Source organism: Lissotriton vulgaris, chromosome 1_1 (genome assembly GCF_964263255.1).
Source record: "Lissotriton vulgaris chromosome 1_1, aLisVul1.2, whole genome shotgun sequence".
Classification (NCBI taxonomy): domain Eukaryota; kingdom Metazoa; phylum Chordata; class Amphibia; order Caudata; family Salamandridae; genus Lissotriton; species Lissotriton vulgaris.
Window position 1 is genome coordinate 757,916,477 of NC_141685.1, and position 25,319 is coordinate 757,941,795.

At 45.6% G+C, this 25,319-nt stretch overlaps 1 protein-coding gene across 1 annotated transcript in view; it reads right to left on the reverse strand.

Annotated features, from left to right (window-relative positions):
- Nucleotides 1–25,319, reverse strand: part of SHCBP1L (SHC binding and spindle associated 1 like) — a 1,462,574-nt gene that overhangs the window by 864,199 nt on the left and 573,056 nt on the right. The window lies entirely within an intron of this gene.

Genomic DNA, 25,319 nt, shown 5'->3' on the forward strand with positions numbered 1-25,319 from the left:
GCGATTTCCGCAATACTCATTACTAGACCCTGTCTTTTGGGATGAACAGGGTAAGGCAATTGATAATTTGTTTGCCACTAATCTGGGAAGTGTAACTATAATGTGCACTATTTGGGACACATTTAAGACATACATCAGGGGTATGATGATCTCCAAGTACGCGGGGGTCCTCAAATCGATCCAAACACGATTACAAAAGGTGGAGACTGAGCTTAAAACATTAAGAGAGACAACTTCAGACAACAGAGATCCTCAGCTACTTTCACAAATTAGGGCGCACATATACAAATTTATTGGGCTAGCAGATGCTGAGGTCAAGCACCACCTTGGGAAATATAAAACAACTAGGGTGTACGCAGAGGAAGACAGGCCCAGTGCCACAATGGCAGCACTAATAAGACCCACCAGAAGTGACAATGATATCTCACAAATACAATTGGCATAAATTGACGATATTCCTTCTTACAACAGTAACTAACCGCATCCAGACTGAGTACCCCATAGAATGGACCCAGAAAGATACTTGCGCATACAGATACACACTGACCTCGAAGTAGTAATGCTAGAAAACTATGGGTGCGCAGTACAAAAACTGACAGAACCAATTGGCAAATGAATATGACTTCCATTGTCCTTCAGAAGCCGATCGCACTAATGAAAATTAGATGAACAGCAACTGCTTGCGCCTTAAAGGCGGAAAAACTGAATTGCTGGTGGTAGGGAAATCAGGTTCTGCATGGTCAAACATGTGGTGGCCTACGGAACTGGGCAGCCCACCTCGTCCTGTGGATTCGGTACGCAATCTGGGCATAATGCTTGACTCAGATCTTTCTTATAAATCTCATGTCAGTAAATTGACAGCCAGGTGCTTCAGCATACTGAAGGTTCTGCGTAAGGTTTTAGATCTCCTTCCTTTTGACGCCAGAAAGACCATTGTCCATGCTTTGGTGACTCCCCATCTCGATTATGGGAATGCTTTGCTTCTAGGCTTGACCAAAAAATGTCTACACCAACTTCAGTGCGTGCAGAACGCAGCCGCTCGCCTTGTGCTCAGACTCCCTCGCAGAGCATCTGGGAAGACTGCTCTGGCTAAACTCCATTGGCTCCCTGTCAAGGAGCGAATTAAATTTAAAGCCCTCTGTTTTGTGCATCGAATTGCCCAGGGAAAAGGCCCAGACTTCTTGAAAAATCTTCTCACCATGCATCGCCCCATTAGGAACCTGAGATCGTCCGGTGCGATGCTGTTCAAACTCCCCAGAACCACCAGAGTTAGGATGGGTGGCTGCTCATTTAGATACTTGGCTTCCAAGTGCTGGAATGAACTTCCGCTCGACCTCCGAATGGAGCCTTCTGAGACTAGGTTCCGTGCAAAACTCAAGACGTTCCTTTTTCCTCCTGTGTAACCTTTGTGCTGTATTCCTCTTTTGGCCTCTTCTTCTTCTGCCTCTGGCGAATTAACAGTATTTAGCGCGGGGACACACTGTTCTTTGTGTAGCCAGGCGCTTTAAAAATGGTTTTATTATTATTTTATTATTAAAATGGTTTCACTCCCACAATTCCTTTTTCTCTTTGCAAACACCCCAATCTTATTGCGTAAATCATTTTTCCGGAATCTATGCTCCTATATGACACGGCTAGCCTGGGCCAAAAAGCAGCCCGGATTAAAAGTGATTTCTTAAAAAAATCAAATTCAGAAGGTGGGTTAAATGCTCCAGACCTGGAGAGGTACTATAGGGATGCAAAAATATTACACGTGCATTACTGGATGCATGGACCATGCAATTTACCACAGCTATACATTGAAAAGGACGCGGTCAGCCCTACCCCGCTCCTAAAAATATTAGTTAGTGGAAGGCAGGGGAGGCCTCGCACCATAGACCCTGTCGGGTGCACAAGGTCTCAAATAATAAAAATAGAAGAGGCACAACAACATAGGCTAGTATACTCTACTAAACTGTCGATTGAATGGTGTGACTGGTTCCCATTGTGCAATGGCGGGGCATTAATACAAATACTCCACACACTACACATAGGACAGCTAGCATTTACACCCCCTTCCCATTTAGCAGTCAAAGATCGAAGAGGCAAAGAACCCGCTCTCAATTGAAATAGGAGTTTACGGTCACAAGGCCTTGTTATAAAATCCCAGTAAGGTTCCAGGGAAGGATACAGTTTGACCTCTAAGAATCCTTCAGTCATAGAACCTAAACTAGTGCTGGACCAGCCCCGGGAAGCTACCTTTTCCCAATAAATTTCTTTTAAAACTCTTTTAGTAGGGAAAACTGATCCAGCTGGATCTGCCCAAAGCAGACCCATACCAAGGTCATTCAAAATTACTTTCAGGGAGTTAAGCCACCTATTTTTATGGAATGTATCCGCTCTAATAATATCTAAAAACCCCTCAGCATAGTGTAAAACCTCAGGTGTGGTCCAGAGCCTCCTCCAATACAAGATTGGTCGAAGTCTGACCAGGTCAGTAACCGATTTTCTACCCAAGTCGTACCTGAGGGGCTATAAAGGAGTGCTTTTCGGGACACCAGATATCGAGCGGAAGAACTTGTTTTCCGAAATTTGTAAGGCAGCCACCTTCTCAAAGCCCGATAACTCGGCCCCATATAGTGAAGATCCCAGAGCTTTAGCCTCATAAACCTGCACAGCAGGCTTGACAGGTTTCGTCAGAGACTTTCTGTGCTCGGAACTGATGGCACCCGATAGTTGCCTGCGCCTCAATGAAGCTATATCTATATGGTTACTCCAAGAATTCTTGTTTGAGATTTGAATTCCTAAATAAGGGAAAGTATTTACCACTTCTAGGGGTCGTCCATTCATAAGAATTTTGGATTTAAAACTCGGATGGGGGTTAAAAATCATTAGTTTCGTTTTTGTCACATTAACCTCCAGACCATGTTCGCTGCAAAATGAATCAAAAATAGCTAATGCTCGCTGCAGGCCGCTTGGGGTTTTTGACAAGATAAGCGTATCGTCAGCGAACATTAGTATTGGGATTTTTGTATTGGCTAGTGAAGGGGCATCCAAATCTGCCGATACCATGGGTGATACAACACCGTTTATAAACAGTGTAAAGAGAGTAGGAGCCATTGAACAGCCTTGCTGGACTCCCCGCTCTACCGGGAAGTCTGCTGTCTCCATTCCCTGACCCCCCCCATTGGATTCTAGCAAATGTTGATTCATGGAGCCTCATTATTAAAGTCAGTAAATCATCAGGGACGCCCAAGTTCCTGAGACCGACCACAACTTCAACCGCGGGACTAGGTCGAAGGCAGCCCGCAGGTCGACAAAAGCCGCATACAAGCTGCCTCCGCCCAGCACCACAGTCTTCCATTTCAGTAAATTAAAGCGGAAAACCTGGTCCACAGTACTTATTGACCTACGGAAACCCGCTTGAAATGGTGACAAAGCATCATTGTCCTCAGCCCAATCCAGGAGCCTGTTAACAATCACACGCCCTATTGTTTTTTGTATAGTATCAATAAGGCTGATCGGCCTATAATTGCCGGGCTTGGAGCGATCACCTTTCTTAAACACTGGTATGATTACAGCACCCCGCCAAGATGCCGGCACTTCAGCACCCCTTGCAATACTATTAATAAGGAGACTGATGTATCTGCACCACCGCTCCTTATCACTAATAAAGACATCGGCAGGGACACCGTCCATACCTGGCGCACGGCCACTATTTACAGTACTCAAAGCCCCAGGATCTCTTGTGGACTGAAGTTATCTTTAAAGTGGGTGTAATTTATTTCCGTGCTACACGAAACCTGATTTGAGTCCGCATACTGCATGCTAAAAAAATGTATCCACTCTTCCTCCAGAACATTATTATTTGGGGTTTCGGGTTTACCCTCACCGCCCCATTTAACAATGCTCCAGAACAATCTAGTGTCTTTCTTGTCACTGGCCCTTTTTAATTCAGACCAGTGGCGTTCATCCCAGGCTTTCTTTGCAGTCGCTATACTGACTTTATACTTCTTTCTAGCAGATTGAATAGCCATAGTATCCTTACTCTTTAGAGCAGCACCTAAAGCATTACGAGCAACCCTACAATGGGCATTATACCAGTTTGCACTCTTGGGTACTCTCTCACCGTTACCCTTAACCCGCTTTAAAAAATGTTGTTTAATAACTTTAAAAAGAGTATCATGAATTTCGGTCACGCTCCTCTGTACAGGCCTGGAGTGAGTGAACTGCTCCATAGCTATTATAGCTTTTTCAACCTCAGTTTTGATATTATCAATTGCCTGTTGATTAGTTACAACGTTTGTCCATTTCAACCTACGCATATTATTACTAGGAACAATTTGAGGTGGGACAAGGGCACTAGAACAAATTTGCCTATGTGGTAACGACCATCATTTATGCTTAATACACAGAGGATTGTGATCACTCTCACTTCTCCACACAATCTCCATGTCACTTAACAAAGGCCATAAATTCATGCTACACACAACAGTCTATTCTGCTCTTATGCCTCCTGTTGTCAAATGTCATGGAACCACTTTTGTCACTTTGTGTCCTACCATTTAATGCTCTTAAGCCTTTCTCTAAGCACAGAGCATTCATGCTGATCACATCTTCGGTCCAGCGAACTACTGGTTTCAACTCGAATTTCGGGACCCCCCAGTGCCAGTCCTCATCATCCCCAAAGAAATCTTCATCTGCCACTAGGGGTTCGAAAGTTTGGTTAAAGTCACCTGCAATTACAGTCGGATGGTCCCGGGAAAAAACATCAAGTAAGGAACCCAAGGCCGCCAGGACCTCTGACCTCCCACCCCCTGAACTCCTCCTGAATACATTGTAGTTGTCTATTAAACCTAAAACATCAGAGTTGATTGTAATTAGTTGAATATCTCTATGCCCAGTTTCCATTACTTTGACATCCAGTTTTAATGTCTGTCGAACCCAAATGGTTAGACCACCCATTAGTCTTCCCCTTGGGCCTTTAAGAGCTGGCACAAAGTAGTTAAGATATCCTTGAACAAAAAGTGGTTCACACGACCAAGTCTCCTGAAATATACATATATCGAAGGAATTGACAAATCGGAGCCAGTCTCCAGAATCCAATTTGTATGCCAAGCCTGCAATGTTCCATGAGAAGAGTTTCCCCACAATATCCACAGTGACATCCGGGTCCATCGATACAAGCTTCGTTACACTTATTTCTCCATCAGTGACATCTACTTGTAAAAAGGTATTCTCAATATTGGAACTCAATAGAGGAACAGCAGCCCACATATCAGGCTCAAGAATGACAGCAGAGTTGGAGAGTAACTTGGAGGGTTCGATCTTTTCACTTTTAACCAAAGAGTTAATATCATTTGTTAGACTTCCTTGGGGGATACGAGTAATTTTAGAAAAACCAGAGTCCCCCTCAATAGGAGTGTAGATTGAAATTTTCTCAGAAAAGACATTAAGTCTAGCACTACCTACCCTCTCAAGTCAGTCGCAGTCATTCAGATCTGACAACACTAATACCCCATTCACTTGACTGTGGAACCCTACCCCAATTATTTGACACCAAGTTCCATTTTGTTTTTAAGATATTAGGATTCACTGTGTTACTTCTCCTATAGAAAAAATCCAAAGTCAGCGGGACAATCTCAGCACTCCTACGTTGTGGGGGAAATATATGCCTTAGAAGCTCAGGGAGTACTTCTGGACTTAAAAAATGCAGGACTACACAATCCCCCTTTAGTTTTTTTACGGTAGTCCCTATCCAGTGCACCCTTCTTGCCATAGTGATCTCCCCTGCTAGCTGTTGTTTCCCTCTCGGAGATATCAGCATGTTATTACATAACCAATGGTAAGCTTTACTAATCAGAGAGGAAGTGGATTCTGTTTGACCTGTTTTTAACGGAGGCACATTTGCCAAAACCAAAACGAGCGGAGAGGCCTCCACAATCAGTTGAACAGGCTCTTGGTCTACACTATTCACTATGGAGTTTGGTGGTATATCTTTCTTGGCTGATACCCTAATACCATTATCTGCTACGTGCTGGATAGGAGGCGGAATTGATCTCACATCATCACTATTACTCCCCAACCCATCAATAAGAGTGTTTATCAATGGTGCAGCCTTGGTCGTAGCTAAAGTTGGTAAATTATCCCCCTCCACCGCTGTCCTGCTTAGCAGTCCCCCTAGTCTATTTACCTCTGCTGTAAGACGATCAATTTTGGCTACCAAAGGTTTAATTATTGAATTGAACTTTAAGTCAATCATACTAGCTAGCTTGTTAATCAAATCATCACCTAATATCTCCTTCTCTGTTTGTTCCCCGTTCACTTCAGATTTAGCAGCGTCCTTCAGTGGCGATACAATTCTTTTCCTACTGGAACGCAGCCCACCCCGTTTACTCTGGCCCTTCCTGCATGCTCTTATGGCTCTAATTACAGGGACAGATACGGGGGGAGGTGAATCAACTTCTATTGTGTATAACTGGTCTCCTGTATTGTCATCTATATTAACAGCCGAAGGTAAGATCAAGTCTAAATCAGGATCCACATTGAGGCATAACTCAGATGGTGACTCAAGAGGTGAAGCATCACTATTATGTACTTGTACACAAGGAGGTTGGGGGCGGAGTTAGGAACAAACAACAAACTCACAAAGTGTCTACCAAAATATCCAGCTGCTGCGGCAATCAATCTATCAGCGGGGAGCGGGAAGCAGGGTCGCAGATCCGCGAGTCCTCAGTCTGAAGGGGGTAGCTGGTTTACTTAGCTTATCACAAGCTCTACCACACTACACTTTCAATTGTTGCACTTCAAGTTCAAACTGCTTCTGCCGCACTCATACTCTGAGCTCACTGCCGCTAAGAGAGGACTCACCCGCTGCCGCCGCTGAGATGTGAAACGCGGCAAAAGTAGGAAAATGTTCTGTCTGCGGGGAGCCCGTCCGCAAGTCCGCAATTCCGCGAGGGTTCAGTCTAAGACTGCAGGCTTCAGGCTGGAAGAAGGCACGGCTCAGCTCCGGGAAAGTCATACCGCCACCATTTACTCTTAAATTGCTGTCTCGAGCTTCTCACTGCCAATAGATATCGCCGCCCCTCGAAAAGGCTCAACACTAGTAACTTACCAGTACTACAGGGTGCAGCAGGTGCTGCACGCGACATTAGGGGCAGACATGGCAGAACCACAAGAGATGAAGTCATTGTCTTCTCTCCTTCAGTCCAAAGCTCCTCAACACGGTATTACAATACCGGGGGCATAACACTCAAAACAAAGCCGAACAGGAGTGTCAGGAGGAATTCTGCATAGAAATGACAGAGGCACAGTGGACTCACTGTTTCAGTAACAGAAGTCCGTCTCACAGAATGGTAGGCACAGGTTAGTACACTATAAATATCTCCATAGAGTATATTATACTCCGGCTCGTTTGTAAGTATGGTTCGAGGGAAGACGATAGGTGCATGTGATGCAAGGTGCGAGGAGAAAACTTCACACATTTGGTGTGGGAATGCCCTGGAGTTCGTGTGTTCTGGAGTGAAGTGTTCACTGCTTTAGCAGAGATGCTGCAGATACCAATACCAGAGATACCACTTGTTGCGCCCCAAGGATATAAGGAGATGCACAAGTTAGACCTCAAGTTGGCGGCTATTGGTCTTCTATTAGCGAAGCGTAGGATTGCAATGAGATGGATCCTAGGGCTACTACCTAAACTGGCAGACTGGAACACAGAGCTAGCCTATTGTTTCACACTATCAGATAACTTAAATGCAATAATGCCCGCCCAACGTCGACCAAAGAGCATATGGGGGCTATACCAGGCATATTTGGTGCGGAAAGCTGCCCAAGACACTGAGCAGGAAGGGCAAGACAGATCAGGTATTGGTTGAGATATAACTTGGAGACATACATGATACCAATAAAAAGTTCACATAGGGCAACAACTAAGGATACAGAAACTCTGGGTGAAGAAGTGGGGCTATATAGCAATGTTGCTGCTGCTCTTATACTAAACACATAAAATGATGGATATACAGTTGTAATCATAATGGCTTTTAATGTGTGTACCGTTGGACAAAAGTACAGTGTAAGCACAGACAATAATATACTATATGTTCAGCTTGTATGCCTGTAATGACTAACATTTAAACAAAGTTTCAAAAAAGAACAGAATACCTCTGATTCGAACACCTTGTGTGCCTCAATCACAAAGGTAACACAGCCACCAGTTGCTGGTACGCCGTGTTCTAATAATTTCACAATAACTGCATGTCTGCAGTTCTCTGTGATGTTAAGAGCTTTAGCCAATTCGTCTTCCCCATTCCATGAACCACTACTCGTGGACTCAGGCATTCTCAGGCGAATAACCAAAGTTATGCACAATGTGAGAACTGTTTATCCTTACAAGCTTGCTTAAACCTTCAGCAAATACACAGAGTATATTTGCTCACCTGAGGCAGATTCCCCTTCCCACTTCAGATGTTTCTGAAAGATGGGAGTAGGGGTTTCTGAGAAAGCACAAATGCACTACTCAGATTTTTACAGTTTATATAAGAACCAAACCAAAGTAATTTGCCTAAATGTACCTAGCCTAACCTGTGATGTGTAAGTACATATGGGTATAGCTATGTGTATATGTAGCCAAGAAACTCCTAGGGATGGACCAGCCACCTCATCTGATGGTTTAGAATGAAGGACCCAGTCTCTGCATCGAGGATGACGACCCGCAAGGGATGTCAGACCGCTGTGTGTCGAAGATTTAGCATGCAGGACCCCCGTTTCAGGCTGATAGGAATTATCCTCTAATTTGTAGGGGGGAATGAGGGTCTTTTATACTAAAATGGTCACTCCAGCGTTTTTTCTAGAATCAATATGTTTTGAAAACAATCACCAATTTTTTTCTAAAAAAGTGCGATCATGCACAGCTGGCTGTTGGCCAAGGATGAAAAAAAGTGGTGACCCTTATACAGAATAAATCTGCTGTGCCTTGGAACAGGTTTATGTACGTCATAATGCAGAATCACAGAAACTGAGGAAGAAATGGAGAGGCTCGATCTACTCCACATCCTACTCTGCCTTTTCACGGGGTGCGACTGTATGGGTCCAACATGGTGTACCGTTTATAGGGGTTGAAAGGAGAGTGGATGACCAAGGCAGATACATCTTAGTAAAAGGTACACTAGACAGGAGTTTGATAGTCTTGGGAAGTGTGTACGAGCCCAATTTTGACCAGGATAAGTTTCTGCATAAGTTAGGCTTGGCGCTATTGAACGGGGTGGAGATACCTTGGGTGTTGGGAGGAGAGTGGAATGCGGTCTTGGATTTAGACATGGAAAGGTCCGCCCCCCCCCCCATCCCCTCCCCCCTCCCCGCCCCCCCTACCCCCCCAGGCTGCTGGAATTGCTAACTTGACTGATTTTTTTGCTTCCTGGGTTGTGGGTTGGAAATTATCTGATACATGGCGGGAGTTATATCCCACGCATAAAGAATACTCATTCTATTCCCCACTGCATAACTTACACACTAGAATTGACCGGTTCCTATGTTCCAGATCACTGATCACTAAGGTGGAGAAGTCAGACTATTTGGCGAAAACGTTTTCGGACCATAGAAACTTGTCCCTTACACTTCACTGGGGTAAAGTGCCGACCCCGGTTCCCACCTGGAGACTCAACCCTTCTCTTTTGGAAGATCCCCCTTTTCGCAGAACCTTGTCTGATGCCCTCGCGGACTATTTTAGACTAAATTGGGATTCTGCTTCCTCAAATCGGGTGGTCTGGGATGCTATGAAAGTCGTGATCAGGTGTGTAGCCATAGGACAGGTGGTGGGAGCTAGGCGGGAGATCCACAAGAAACTCTGTAAAGTGGAGGCTCAATTAAAAACCCTAGAACGGGAAGCTAGCATGGATCAGAGAAAGAAGGGGGACCTACAGTTGGGATACATTGACCACGCAGAGGTTCTAGAAACACTACGGACGATAGATTATAGGGAATATTTATGTCGTCAACCCACGGAAGCGGAGAAGTCCGGTGCGTTATTGGCCAGACTGGTGCGTGACCAGCCAGATCCACCGACTATCACTCAAATACGTGACCCGACGGGTGCCTTAGTTTGTACGCAAACGGAAATAAATCACGCCTTTTGTCCCCACCTACGTGGCCTCTATGCATCCAGGGGCCTCAAAGACTGTGCAAATGACTGACTTTCTGAACGATCTTGCATTTCAAGTACAACTGTCGGAGGACACAAAAAAGTCACTGGAGGGACCGATTACGCAGCATGAAATACGGGCAGCAATAAAGAGCCTCAATCATAATAAAACACCCTGCATAGACGGGTTACCTGTGGAATTTTACTCGACCTATACAGATATCTTGGTACCAGTCCTTGAGAAGGTATACAAACTGGCATTTGAGGAAGGGCAGCTACCTGAATCTGCCATGCAAGCACTGGTTACCTCTATACCTAAACCTGATAGAAATACTCTAGACAAGGCCAATTACAGACCTCTTGCTTTGCTCTCGACGGAGTACAATATCCTTAGTAAAGCCCTGGCCTTGCGTATTCAGCCCTATCTCAATTCACTGATTCATCCGGATCAGTGCAGATTTCTTCTTTGGGGGTAGTACCTTATTGAAAACGCGTAGACTGCATGCCCTGATGTCAGTCGCCTCCGGAGCGTCCGAGGGCCGGCTGTATAGCGCTTGACTTGAAACAGACATTCGACTCTTTATCCTGGTATTTCATGTTCGCATCGCTGCAACACTTCGGCTTTCCAGACACCCTCATACGTTGGATACGTTTACTGTATACCAACCCTACGGCTCGGGGACGCACGGGCAAGTATGTTTCTGACCGTTTTACAGTGCATAGAGGCACTCGACAGGGGTGCCCCAAATCTCCGATTTTACTTGTTTTAGCACTGGAGCCTCTTGCACTGGCGCTCAGAGGAGCCTTCGACCAGTCGGGCATTCCGGTAGGAGGGGTATACCATCTGATATCCATCTACGCAGATGACATTGTTGTATTTCAGTGATTTGGAAGCGAACCACACAGCAATCTGCAACGTCTTCCTGCAATTCAAGGCATTATCGGGTCTGGCGATTAATACCGACAAATCGGTTGGATTCTTCTTTCAAGAAGGATTGCGACCCCTTCATATCCCTTTTGGACCATACTTGATTCTGGTGGCCCCTGAGTCCTTTCTATATATTTGTATACATAAATATTTAAAGACTGATGATCAAATTGATGGGAACATTAGGAGAGCGATTACGCGACTCCGTGGTAGCGTGGGATTCTGGATTTCACTGCCACTATAATGGGTAGAGTCGCTCTTTCGAAAATGATTATGCTCCCCCGCCTATTATATTATTTTGTAAACATACCTGTGATTCTCCCTCAACACATTTTTAATTCCATCAACACTCTCCTGATTAACCTGATCTGGGGCACTGGGCGGCGACGTATTAGTCTGCGGAAACTTCAACTGGAAACCAGGCTGGGAGGGCTTGGAGTGCCGGACTTTAAGGGCTATTATTATGCCAGCCAACTGCAATGGCTGTTGTATTGGACTGCGGGTAAGAACCTGCATGAGATTGCCTTTACGAGGGAACCCCTAGACCGCGGAGCACTCCACTCTTTATTGCTGCCAATAACTCGGATCCCCCCCGAATTGCTCTCCCCTCTTATACACCGCATTAACATGCTGGAAGAAAGCATTATCCTATACGTCCACGGTACCCCCTTACGCGGCGAATATCCCATTGCTAGGTATTCCGACACCGCAAGGCAGACTTGCACGCAACGCGGTGCCGACTTGGGCGGACAACGGGGTGGAAGACGTATGGGCCTTTTTTGGGGATGACACTATTGGATCATGACATTTTTCTACAGATCACGGGGGCCCCACCAAGATTATATTTATTGTTTGCTGCGGTTTCACATTATATTAAAAGCACATGGGCACCTTAAAGAACAAAACCCACGCAACACGAATTGGTTTACTTGTTGTATTATATGGGCGAAGGGGGTCATTTGGTACGTTGGCTTTACACCGGGATCAGGGAACACGCAGCACTGCCGCTTACGACCCTTAGGGCGACCTGGGCACAGGATCATGGCTCAGAGTTGTCCAATAAGACGTGGCAGCTGTTATTAGAACACCTGAGGAGAGTCTCTCGTAATGTTAAATTCAGGTCTATCCAGACAATGGTGCTCAACAGAGCATACCTAACGCCCACACGAATACACCGTATTTTTCCTGACTCCCCACACTGCTGCCCACGCTGCACGGTGACGAAGCCGACTTCATTCACATGTTGTGGTCCTGTCCTCGATTGTCGGGTTATTGGGTTGAGATATGTCAGACGCTCCATACGATCACTCAAATGTCTATCCCGACAGACACACTGTATTGTCTAGTGGGAATGTGTAAAAGATCTAAAGCACTGAAGGTCAAACTGAAATTCCTGGACCTAGCCCTGGTTTTGGCGATTAAATTCACCACAATGAGATGGAAATCCCCCAGATCCCCAGGAGTTTCACGTGTCAATCGGACCTAGTACAGTGGGGTCCGGCAGAGGGGCCGGCCTTAAGGAGAGAGGAAGAGAGAAGACATAGGAAACAACCCATAGCGATGGAGTGGGATGAGATGGTATTGAAGCTGGAGGGAATAGATTCACTTGTCCCTCACATAGATGGTTCTCAATAGTCTGTTCAGAGTAGAAGAAGCTGGTCGAGGGATTGACCCCTTCCCCAAGAAGGTGTACGTACAATGGTATCCTATAGTGGCAGCCTATTGATTGGTAAAGATGCGACCTAAGGAACAAGTTACTTACCTTCGGTAAAGCTTTTTCTGGTAGATACAATATCTGCCTGTGGATTCCTCACCTTGTGAATATCCCCCTTGCGTCAGCAACATTCGGAAATTCTTTTGTAGCCTCGCGCCGACGTGGACTCGGACGTCATAGAGACACGACATCGTTCGCAACTCCGCTGACGTCACCGACGCCTACAATAGGCCCACGCCGGCGTGATGACATCAGTTCCGCCCTTTTATCTGTGCCATCGAGGCACACGGACGGACCAATGACAGTAGATATATACAAAGTATACACAGTACACAATAGTCAAGGCAAAACACACAGTGCAAACCAAATGCAGGAAAGCAATTGAAACATTTCCTTGACATCAAAATAAATATACATTACAGTACAATAACTCTGGCATAGAAGAGTGGACAACGGGGAGGCGGGTGGGTCAGTGAGGAATCCACAGGCAGATATTGTATCTACCAGAAAAAGCCTTACCGAAGGTAAGTAACTTGTTCTTCTGATAGATACATCTGCTGTGTGGATTCCTCACCTTGTGAATAGAGTCCCACAGCAGTCCCCACTCCCGGAGGAGGGAGTCCACTCTTCTAAACCAGAAAATCCTGAAGGACAGAGCGAGCAAAGTGACCGTCCCTCCTCACTTCGGAATCCAAGCAGTAATGCTTCGCGAAAGTGTGGAGGGAAGACCAAGTTGCCGCCCTACAAATGTTCTCAACAGTTCACCTCTAGCCAACGCTGAGGTCGAATACTTAGCTCTTGTAGAATGAGCCCTTATACCCTCTGGTGGTTCCTTACCGGCCAAAGCGTAGCAAATTTTAATGCAGAGAACGATCCATCTTGATAGGGTTCTTTTAGGGACCGCCTTTCCCTTCTTGCAACCAGCAAACCCAACGAAGAGCTGGTCCTCCAAACGAAAATCCTTGGTTCTGTCCAAGTAAAAGGAAACCGCCCTCTTAGGGTCTATACGGTGCAGTTTCTCTTCCTCCTTAGAAGGGTGAGGGGGAGGATAAAAGGAAGGTAGGGTAATGGACTGACCCAAATGGAAGGGAGTAACCACCTTAGGCAGAAAAGCAGCCCTGGTCCTGAGAACCATTCGATCAGCATGAATGGTCAGGAATGGGGGCTTAAAACTCAGAGCTTGAAGCTCACTTACCCTCCTTGCCGAGGTTATTGCAACGAGGAAGACTGTTTTAAAAGTAAGAAGCCTCATGGGACATTTGTGAAGGGGCTCAAATGGAGCACCCATCAGAAAGGACAAAACAAGATTTAAATCCCACTGAGGCACAATAAAAGGTGAAGGAGGGAATATGTTTATGAGGCCCTTCAAAAATCTCAAAACCACGGGAGATTTAAAAAGAGACGGCTGGTCAGGCAAGCAGAGAAATGCCGACAGAGCCGAAAGGTAGCCCTTCACAGTAGCAACAGCAAGCCCCTGTTGCGCCAGAGAAAGGGCAAACTGGAGAACATCAGACAAATGGGCTCTCACAGGGTCAATAGACTTCTCCCTATACCACTCAACAAATTTCGACCATCTATAAGAATAGATGCACTTAGTGGAGTCACGCCTGGCGGATAAGATGACATCCACAACGTCAGGCGGGAGGGAAAAGGAATTCAGGTTGCCCCGCTCAATCTCCAGGCATGAAGGTGTAATGTCTGGAGGTGGGGGTGTAGAACCTGCCCCTCCATCTGAGAGAGGCGGTCTGCCCTGAGAGGGAGACGGAGCGGCCGGTGAGAGGAGAGGTGGAGAAGAACTGAGTACCACACCCTTCTTGCCCAATCCGGGGCGACCAATATAACTTGGGCCCGGTCTTGGCGAATCTTCCTCAGAACCCGAGGAATCTAGGGTATGGGAGGAAACGCGTAAAGGAGTTGATTTCCCCAACTCAACTGAAACGCGTCCCCCAAGGCTCCTTGCATCGGATACTGGAGACTGCAGAATGACGGGCAGTGAGCATTCTCGCAAGTGGCAAACAGGTCCACCCGAGGAGTCCCCCACATCTGAAAGATGTAGTGAACCGCCTCCGGGTGAAGCCTCCACTCGTGATCGGCAGAGAACTGCCGACTGAGACCGTCTGCTCGAACGTTCAGAACCCCGGCCAGATTTGCCATCAGACAAATCTGGTGGTCCTGAACCCAGGACCAGAGACGCAGTGCCTCTCTGCAGAGACACTGCGATCCCACTCCTCCCCGTTTGTTGATGTACCACATCGCGGTCGTGTTGTCCGTCAGGACTTGAACCGACTGACCGCGAAGGGAAGGGAGGAAGGCCTTGAGCGCTAAACGAATCGCCCGCAATTCTAGAAGGTTGATGTGAAGCAACCTTTCCTCTGGAGACCAAAGACCCTTGACCTCCAGATCCCCCAGATGAGCACCCCACCCAAGAGTGGATGCATCCGTTATCACTGTGGCCACCGGAGGAGGCAGATGAAAGAGCTTCCCCTGAGACAGGTTGCCTTCCACGCCCCACCAAGACAGATCCGCTGCAGTTTCTCTGGAGATCTTCACTGACTCCCTGAGATCTCCGTTGTGCTGATACCACTGCCTGCGGAGGCACCACTGGAGTGCCCTCATGTGCCAGCGTGCATGGTTGACCAGGAGAATGCAAGAAGCCATCAGACCGAGCAGGCGAAGGACCTTCAGGACCGGAACCGCTCCATTGTAAAATAAAGGAATCATTTCCTGTATGTCGTGAATCCTTTGAGGTGGAGGGAATGCACGACATACAGTTGTGTCCAGTACAGCACCAATGAACAGGTTGCGCTGGGAGGGCACCAGGTGAGATTTGGGTACATTTATTGAAAAACCCAACCTGTACAACAACTGGGTTGTCTCCTGCAGATGTTGGAGCACCATCTCCGACGACTCCGCTTTGATCAGCCAGTCGCCCAGATAGGGGAATACAGGAATCCCGATCTTCTGAGATGCGCCGCCACCACTGCCATCACCTTGGTGAAGACTCGAGGCGCAGTAGTAAGACCAAAAGGAAGGACCGCAAACTGATAGTGCTGCGATCCCACCGTAAAACGGAGATACTTCCTGTGCGACTTCAGGATGGGGATGTGAAAGTACGCATCCTGCAAGTCGAGTGACACCATCCAGTCTTCTTCCAGCAGAGCCGGAAGAACCTGAGCAAGGGTGAGCATCTTGAATTTCTCCTGCTTCAGATAAAAATTCAAGATCCTGAGATCCAGGATTGGACGAAGCTTGCCATCCTTCTTGGGAATCAGAAAATACCGGGAGTAGCGTCCCTGACCCCTTTCCCGCTCTGGGACCACCTCTATCGCACCTTTCCTCAATAGAGTTTGGACTTCCTCCTGAAGGAGAAACAGATGTTCCTCTGAGCAATACCCTTGGCAAGGTGGGTAATTGGGAGGGAATTCCCGAAAGGGAAGGGCATACCCATTTTCTACGAGATTGAGAACCCAAAGATCTGACGTAACCGATTCCCAATCTCGTAGAAAGTGGGTAAGCCGGCCCCCCACTGGGCCTACATGATCCTGAATGGCGGATCTAGGGCTGCTTTTCTGAGGCTGGGGGGTTGGAGGAGGTGGAGGAGGAATTGGGTTGACGCCCTCGAGGACGAGCTCTCTGCTTTCCCCTGTATGATCTATACAAGGTATTCTGCTGCTGCTGTTGTTGCTGCTGCTGTCCTTGTCTATATGAACGAAAGGAGCGGCCAAAACCTCTAAATTTCCTGGTCGTAGAACCTCTGACCTGAAGGCCAAGAGATCTAGCCGTTGCCCTACTGTCCTTGAATCTTTCCAAGGCCGCATCTGCTTTCTTCCCAAAGAGCCCCTCACCATCGAAAGGCAAATCCAATAAAGCAGACTGCACATCAGTTGAAAAATCAGATGACTTCAACCAGGCTGAACGCCTAGTGGCAACCGCTGTGCCCATGATCCTTGCCACTGAATCCGTAGTATCAAGCCCGCTTTAGATGACTTGACGGGCAGCCGCTTGAGAGTCAGACAAGTCTTCCTCAAAGTCCTTTCTGCTATCCTCAGGAACCTTAGGAATTAATGAACGCATAGAGTCTATTAGAGCATGAATATATCTTCCCATAAGGCAAGTGGCATTAGAAGATTTTAGTGCCATACTAGCCGAAGAAAAAGTCTTTCTTGCAATTTGGTCCTGTTTCTTGGCCTCTTTGTCTCCAGGCACCTGCGGAAAAGCCCCAATCGACATTTTAGAACATGCGGCCTGAATCACCAAACTCTCAGGAGACGGGTGTGATGACAAGAATGCAGGGTCCTCAGGAGCCACCCTATATCTCCTGGCCACACTTTTGGAAACTGCAGGAGCAGAAAAAGGCTTTTTCCATACCTCCATAATGGGATCCTTTAAGGCTTCATTAAATGGTAGTATAGGCTCCACTGCTGAACTTGGAGAATGAAGAACCTCAGTCAGTAAATTTGACTTAAATTCGACAGTAGGCAAAGACAAACCCAAAAGTCCAGCTGCCTTCTTCATGACTACATGATACGGTTGAACATCCCTGGAGGGTGCATCAGATCCCGAAGGCAAAGACCATTCCGGGGAAAATTCGAGACCACTTGCCTCTGCCAGGTCGTCAAAACTACCCCCATCCAGCTCACCTTCCTCCATGTCAGAAGAAGACTCATCAATCCTCTGTTCATCAAGCAGACGTTGAGCTTCTCTTCAAGACCTGAATTTAACTCGAAGTGCAGCTGAATCCAATGCCGAATCCGACGGCGCCGGAGCCGACTTCGGAACCGAATCCGAGGGCTTGGAAGGAGGATCCATAGACTTGCTTGGAGCCGGTGGCGTCGGAGCCGGAGTCATCGACTTCGGGCGGGCCGGCGTCGATACCGGCATCGACCCTGGTGGAGCTTGGTACTGCCACAGCGGAGTCGGGGTTGGCATAAACGGCATGAATGGTGCCGGAGCATATGAATGAGGAACACCCAAATTAAAGGACATAGGACCCATGGGACCCGAAGGCGCACCAGAGGGGTACCATGATCTCGAGAAAACACCATACATCGCGTTTAAAAACGCGGAAGGGTCCTGACCTGGTGTCGGGAATGGTGGATGCTCAGGATGACCTCGAGGTAGGTTTGAATCTGTTTCTTCAACAGGATTCGAAGACTCTCCCTCAACAGGAACTCCATCGGCCTCAACCGGAGCCGGAGAATGAGCCGGAGACGGAGCCGGAGTCGGATCCGGAACCGGAGTCGGAGAATGGACCACCGACTCCGAAGGGGAAGCCTCACCTTCATGATCCGACACTTGTGGAGGAATCACTTTCGACTTCACCCTCCTGGGAGATCTTGATCTTGAACCAGACTTATCCCCTGAATGATGACGGGATTCATGCCTCCTTTTCTTATGTTTTTTTCGAGAACCGGAAGCGTGGTCAGACGAAGACTTCGAAGCTGACGCCTCACGAGACCTCGACCTGGATCTCGACTTCGATCTCCTCGAGTGCTTCGAAGATTTTCTAACCTTACTCGCTTTAAGCTTGGCCACAAGAAGCTTTGACTCACTCTCTCGAAGAGCCTTCGGATTCATCTTCTGGCACGATGAACACCCTTCAACGTCGTGATCCGAACTCAAACACCATATGCAGTCTTGGTGAGGGTCCGTAACGGACATCATCTTCCCAAATTCTCTACAAGGCTTAAACCCTGTCTTCTTTGTCGACATGACAACCGAGCAAAAAGGTCAGAGAATGGAGAATCGAGGAAACAAAGTATAATAGATACTAGAAGCTACAGAGTAACCCGTTAAACCGTTAGCGTCGACGACGCGGAAAAAAGGGAACTGATGTCATCACGCCGGCCTGGGCCTATTGTAGGCGTCGGTGACGTCAGCGGAGTCGGGAGCGATGTCGTGTCTCTATGACGTCCGAGTCCACGTCGGCGCGAGGCTACAAAAGAATTTCCGAATGTTGCTAACGCAAGGGGGATATTCACAGGGTGAGGAATCCACACGGCAGATGTATTTATCAGAATGTCTTGTCAGATCCAGTCTGATGCGACCAGGAGGGGGTGGGTTAAGGGAGGGGGGACTGTTTGGAGGGGGGGGGGGGGGAGATTGGGGGGGAGTTTAATGTTTTAATATTAATACTGCTCAGGTCTGAAGTGATTCATACATGTAGCATCAAGGAGAGTAATTGACATTGGTATAAAAGTAGATATTTATTTTGATTTCCTTGGCCTCATAGCTGTATTTCACTGCGAGACTTTATGTACATGATGCAAAACAGAAGTTTACAGATGTGTGTAAGAGAAAAGATAAAAGGACTGTGATATGCTCATGATCCGAGATGTATGTACTTTCAGTGTGCAGTCACTAATAAAGAGTTAAAAAAAAATGTTTATGTACGTTAGGTACAGGGATTATGATAGAAGATTAAGAGTCTGGTGTCGAAGAGACAGGAGCAAGCTATTAGGTAAAATGTCACCTGTTTAGAATCGTTATAGTCGTGTGGATAGGAAAATGTATGAAAAACAGGGTATACATGATGGGACTATCCTATAAGACATGCCACTTTCAATTTGGAGCACGACATATCTTCTCCAAAGGTACTTCGCAAACAAAATACTTGAGGTGAAAACTGTCCTAGTTGAGTTTTCTCTGGTTGTCACTGAGATGCTGCCTCTGAGTGGCAGAACTGGAGTGCAGCTGAAATTAATCGAGCAATGGTTGACCTCGTGACTGGAGCACCTCTAATAGTGTGCTAATCTGAGTACAGCAGTTATCATGAGTTTTTTAGCGCAACCGAAGGGGAATTTTAGATATCCTTTGATACCTTGTTAATAAATAGACCTCTTAGCATGTGATGTTGGATTTGGGAAGGAAGTCCAAAATATTATATGTTCATGGAGGCAAAATCCGAAGGAACTTTGGGTATAAGTCTTTGTATTTTCTTTGGTTCTGAAAAATACTAAATTGCCTGCGAGGCGCAAGAGGGTTCTTGAGTTGAGAAAGCCTGTATCTTTTCTACCCTCCTGGTCGGAGTGAGCGCTTGTAACAAAACAACCTTCCATGTGAGAAAAATGAGGTGTGCTCCGTTCATGAGTTGTGATAGAACTATTTTCAGGTACCAGTCCAGGTATGAAGCCCCTACTGGAGTAAAAAACTCTGAAAGATTCTTTCATGAACTATTTGATGGTTCTGTACGTTCAGAAAGAGAAAGTGATGAGCATCTATATCTTGATATTGCTGAAAGCCGTACCTTAACAGACACCAGCGTAACTGAGCTAGCGAGAGGATATAGCTGTTTGTAGATGATTTGTTTTTATACCTGAACCCAGATAAGGCAAACATTCAGAACGCGCTTGGGGAAATTCAAGCATTTACAGAACTGGGGGTGGGAAAGGAGGGGGCGGGGGGGTGGGGGGGGGGGGGGTAGTGTAAGGTTAACCAGTCCAAAACGGAGCTTCTCCTATATAATTCACTAGAGGCCGTACTTCCTGTACGCCTACAATTTCTGCCATTAAGACCTATTAGATACCTGGGCCTATATGTGACTTCTCTCAACTGTTTCGTTTAAATTAAGTAAAATCGCTTACCTTTGTCGATAGTAGGTTGAGTCTCCCTAGTAAAAATAGCATTACGTCCTCTGCTGATATTCCTGGTTTAAAATCTTCATTTAAAAATACCAATGGCCGTGGCCATTGGGAAAATGACTAGTAATAAAGCACCCGGGCCGGATGGGGTTCCCGCCGACCTTTTTAAAGTTGACATTTTATTCTGGTCCAAAATTTTAGCTAGAGTTTTCAACAGAATTTTCAAAGCAGGTATCCCAGAATCATGGACCCAATCAGTGATTGTCCCTATTTACAAAAAAGGGGAAAGGGGGGAACCTGGAAACTATCGCCCTATATCCCTTATAGATTCCGCGGTTAAGTCCTAGGGAGAGTGGTCCTAAGCAAACTTACTGAATGGTTAGAGGAGACTAACACCCTCTCCCCCCTTCAGTATGGTTTTAGAAAGGGGCGTAGTACCATCGATCAAAGTCTAAACCTACAACTGCTCATAGGGAAACACACACAAGTAAAGCAAGGATCCCTGTATATTGCCTTCATGGATCTGTCCTCGGCATTTGACCAAGTTAACAGATCCAAGTTGTGGGGCCAGCTTCTTAGTATTGGAATTGACCCAAACATTGTGTATTTTCTAGCGGACCTTCATAGGGACCTTACTGCCACGGTTCGTTACGATAGAAAAGGGAACTGTACAGGGAAAATCAGTATTACTAACGGTGTAAGGCAGGGATGCATTCTTGCTCCCCTGCTTTTCACACTATATATCAATGACTTGGGCGGAATATTGGGTACAGCTTGCAAGGATATACCCAGGGCAGGGAAATACCTACTGCCCGCACTGCTGTATGCGGACGACGCTGCTCTTATAGCTAGAACCGCAGTGGGTTTACAAAGCCTGTTGAACTCTTTTTATATTTTTATGACAAATCTTGATTTAAGTATTAATTTTAGCAAATCTCATGTTATGGTGGTAGGCCACAATGCAAAGGCCAAAACAAATGTAATGACACTGCACTGCAACGGCCACAAGCTGTCAAGAGTTTCTAGATTCCCTTATCTGGGTGTTGTTTTTGATGACCATTCTACATGGCACCCCCAAATGTTGGAGAAGAAAAAGGTTTTGGCTCGATCCATATCTGCGGTCCTGGGTTTTTCACGCAAACTTGGGGTGAAGCCCATAGAGGAAGTTTTAAAAGTGTATGCTGCTAAATGTATTGCCATCGCTATGTATGGTGTAGACCTGTGGGGCTTTAGGCCTATTAAATTTCTCCAAGTGATTGAAGATAACTTTTTAAAATCAATTCTTTCCTTGCCAAGATCCACTGCCAGCTTCATAGTCCATCAGGAATGCGGCGTGGACTTCTTGGAGGATCGAGTTTCTATGGCCCCCCTTTTAAAATGGATATCGGTATGGCTCAATTCAGAGCTGGAAGTTAACCATGAAATCCTGAAGGACTGCTTAAAATTAGATCATTGGAACAAGATTCCCTGGCTGAAATATGTTGAACAGATGTGTGTAAAGCTGGGACGGCCTGAACTGTTTCACAATCCATCTGTCCTGGTGAAAGCTGATTTGAAGTGGACAAAGAACACTTTTTTGCAGTACAGTGGCATGGACAGAGAAAGCAGGGAGCTGTTAAAGCCCTCTGTTAGGACCCACCAATTGATTGTTTCTTCAGACCACGATTTGGAACTCTATCTGAAGGTTGTTAACAACCCAAACCAAAGGGATCTTCTCACCAAGTTCCGATTGAACAAAGCCCATTTGTTAATCTCTGGCCGTCCCAGCTGGACCAGGGACTTGGATTTGAACTTATGTAACTGTGATGGTTACTCAATCATGGACACTGCCCACTACTTATTTTTCTGTGGCCACTTTAAAGACATCAGGAAAAAATTCATTATACCCCTGTTAAAGAGGAGAGGGTTCAGGCAGGTCAAACCAGCTTTACTGTATCTCCAACTGTTAACATATATTTGGTAAATTTATAATGTGGCTACATTTTTAACCATTGCAGTGAGCTTGGGCAAAAAGATTAATTGGACGTAGAACATCTACCACAAACATTGCCCACTGTAACTTGAATCAAGTTTTTTTATCTTGTGAATTTTTAACCGATGCACGTTTCTTTTTTAACTGTAGAATGATGCTCTTTTTAATGCTGTATTGTGATTCTTGGACCATTTTTTATGCGTGTCTTGTACTTTTATGGTTTTTGTAAATTGAACCGAATAAAGTATTTCTTGACTGACCAATCTCATATTTTAATGAAGTCGTCAAAGTTATCCAGGAGTTTGTATGGGCAAAAAAAAAAACCTTGGATCAAGCAATCTATTCTTCAACTAAACGTGGAGTAGGGGGACTTGCATTACATCATCTCTCTACCTATTATCAATCTGTGTTAATTAGTTTATGAACTCAGCTGGCTGTCCCTGCTTCAAAATGTGATAACTTTTTTTTAAACCATATGCTATTAGAAACTACAATCAAGCTACCAGCATTCTTGCGCACTGCAAAGCTACCTAAAAAGACAAGGTATAAGGTTGTGAAGACATTTGCTAAACATATGCAGCTGTTTCATAAAACTTACAACATTACATTATGCCACGCATATACTGACCTCAGACTGCGAATTATGGGGTCTCCAGTTTTAACAAAAGGTGCTGCAGTCCTATAATAGTCTAGGTTTTCGTAAACAAGGAGATTTTTACAATGGGACCAATCGGATATCATGGGAAGTATTCGCATTACAATGCAAAATTCAGAATCGTGATCTTTGGTTCAGTTTTAGGTAGATAACTTACTTTCTCGTAGTACAAAATAATCAATAAGAGGAAAAGAATAATCTTAAAAGCAGCCTTGGTATCGATTATTACGACAGGGTTCAAGCAAGAGTCTTGCTGAGGCAATGCTTTAAAAAATTGCTCAGGAAACAAGATGCTGGTTTAACATTAAGGAATGGCAACAAGTGTGTGAATTTGGGAATAGGGCTTTGAGGGAGACCAATTTCAAGAGAATGTCCTTCCTTTCAAGGTGGTTTGTGTATCACACCCCCCTCAGACTACATAAATGGTTTCCATCACTTCCGAACTAATGTTTTAGATGTAATCTGGCAGGAGCAGGCGATTGGAAGCATATGTTCTTCACATGCCCTAGGCTACAACACTTTTGGGAGGAGGTGTTTAGGTTTATTAGTGATTGTATGTCTATGGATATTTTACCCTCAATACCGCTGGCCCTATTTGGCTTTTCTCATACAGTTAGTCAGAAGCCAAAATACAGGCAATATTTTGTTTTTGCAGCTATAGTAGTGGCCAGATTGCTGGTGTTGGTGTGCAGAATCTTTTTTTGTGTATGCGCATTCTGTCTGCCAGCAAACATTCTATGTATGTGGGAATGTCTGACCACATCTGGTGAATATACCTGCCCTGTATTGCCAGTGAATTGGAAGCCCATACAGTAGCACCAGGAACTGCAGGGAACGCCTCCTTGCTGGTTCAGTGGGTATGGGTGATAGAGTTTTCCATGATTGTAATTCCTCCCGAATATATCAACCAGTGTAATAGGTCTCACAGCTTTTCTATTTTAAATCCTAAAGAAAAAAAAACAATTGCTTGTTTTCTAATGGAAGTTTGGCCACTCATTCCCTAAGGGTATGAAAACCACCAAAACTTATCTGGTGGGGAATGCATCACCCAGAAAGCATGGTAATATTTGACAGTTGGAGCATTGGAGGATGATGAAATATCAGACACAATGCGACCTAGGAGGCTCGGTAAAGTTTTTGGAGTAATTCTTTAACATGCCCTGTGGGTCTAGTACTAGAGCTACGTGGACCTGACCCATGCTCTGAAGTCAGAGGCAGAGCAAATTGGTGAAATGGCTTCACATATTGCCTTGCCATATATTGCTGACTGTTGCAGAAATTCACATAATAGTCTCCTTAATTTTTTACATTAAATTATTCTGGAATATGTGTTTTTTGTTCTTGTTGACAAATACGGCGCTTTCGTTGTCATTTGTATTGTCATCGAGATTGTTGTAGACGAGGTTGAGGTAGACAACTAGGCTGATTCAACAATGTTTATCGTCGACGAGGCTTTGGTCGTAGACGTCTCAGAGGTTCACTGATAGAATATCGAACACACAAATATCGCGAGGACAAAATATTGTGTCAAAAATATCGAGGACAAGAATATCGAGTAGGTAAGTGCAAATAGATAGGTATACATTTACTATTCTTAACTCCAGATCCACGTACCTTGAAGATATATTATCGTCTAAGTACATATATGTGGAGTTATATATAGTAAAACTTTACTTACTCATAAGAAATGACCTTCACGATATTCTTGTCCTCAATATTTTTGACACGATATTCTGTCCCACTATATTTGTGTTTTCGATATTTTGTCCCCATACCGTCTCAGAATAGCCTGAATAAGATCTTGGTCCTGCTGCAAAAGGGAATTATGTCTCTGTCTGAGGGTGACCTGGCAGGTAGGTTTGGGCCGGTCTGTTCCTACTCAAACTGAACCAAGAATGATTTGCATATGGCTAGACTCTGTCCAGAGTGACACAGTGGGAAATTATAAACTGGAATACAGCTGCAAGTGATCACAAGAGGATGAGATTAATTCAAGTGTTCCATCCACCACTTTGTTGTTACAGTCCACACTATAAGTATGACAGATACGCCCAGACGTGGGTCCCACACTCGTTATGCCATAGAAATCACGATATACCTCACTGAGGAGGCCAAAGAATGCCACAACCAATCAAGGGTAACTTCCAGAGGGGACCTGTCATGGCCATTCGGGCTGGCCTGTTCCTATTGGAAAGAACCAAGATTGATTTCCATATGGCAGGGGTCTGAATAGAGTGGTACAGTGGGAGAAAAACTATGAACCAGTGGCTAAGATTAATTCGAGCATCTCTGCAATAGCATGCAAGACAACATCAAACAGTTAGGATTAAGCCCTAATGACGCTGAGTGAGTA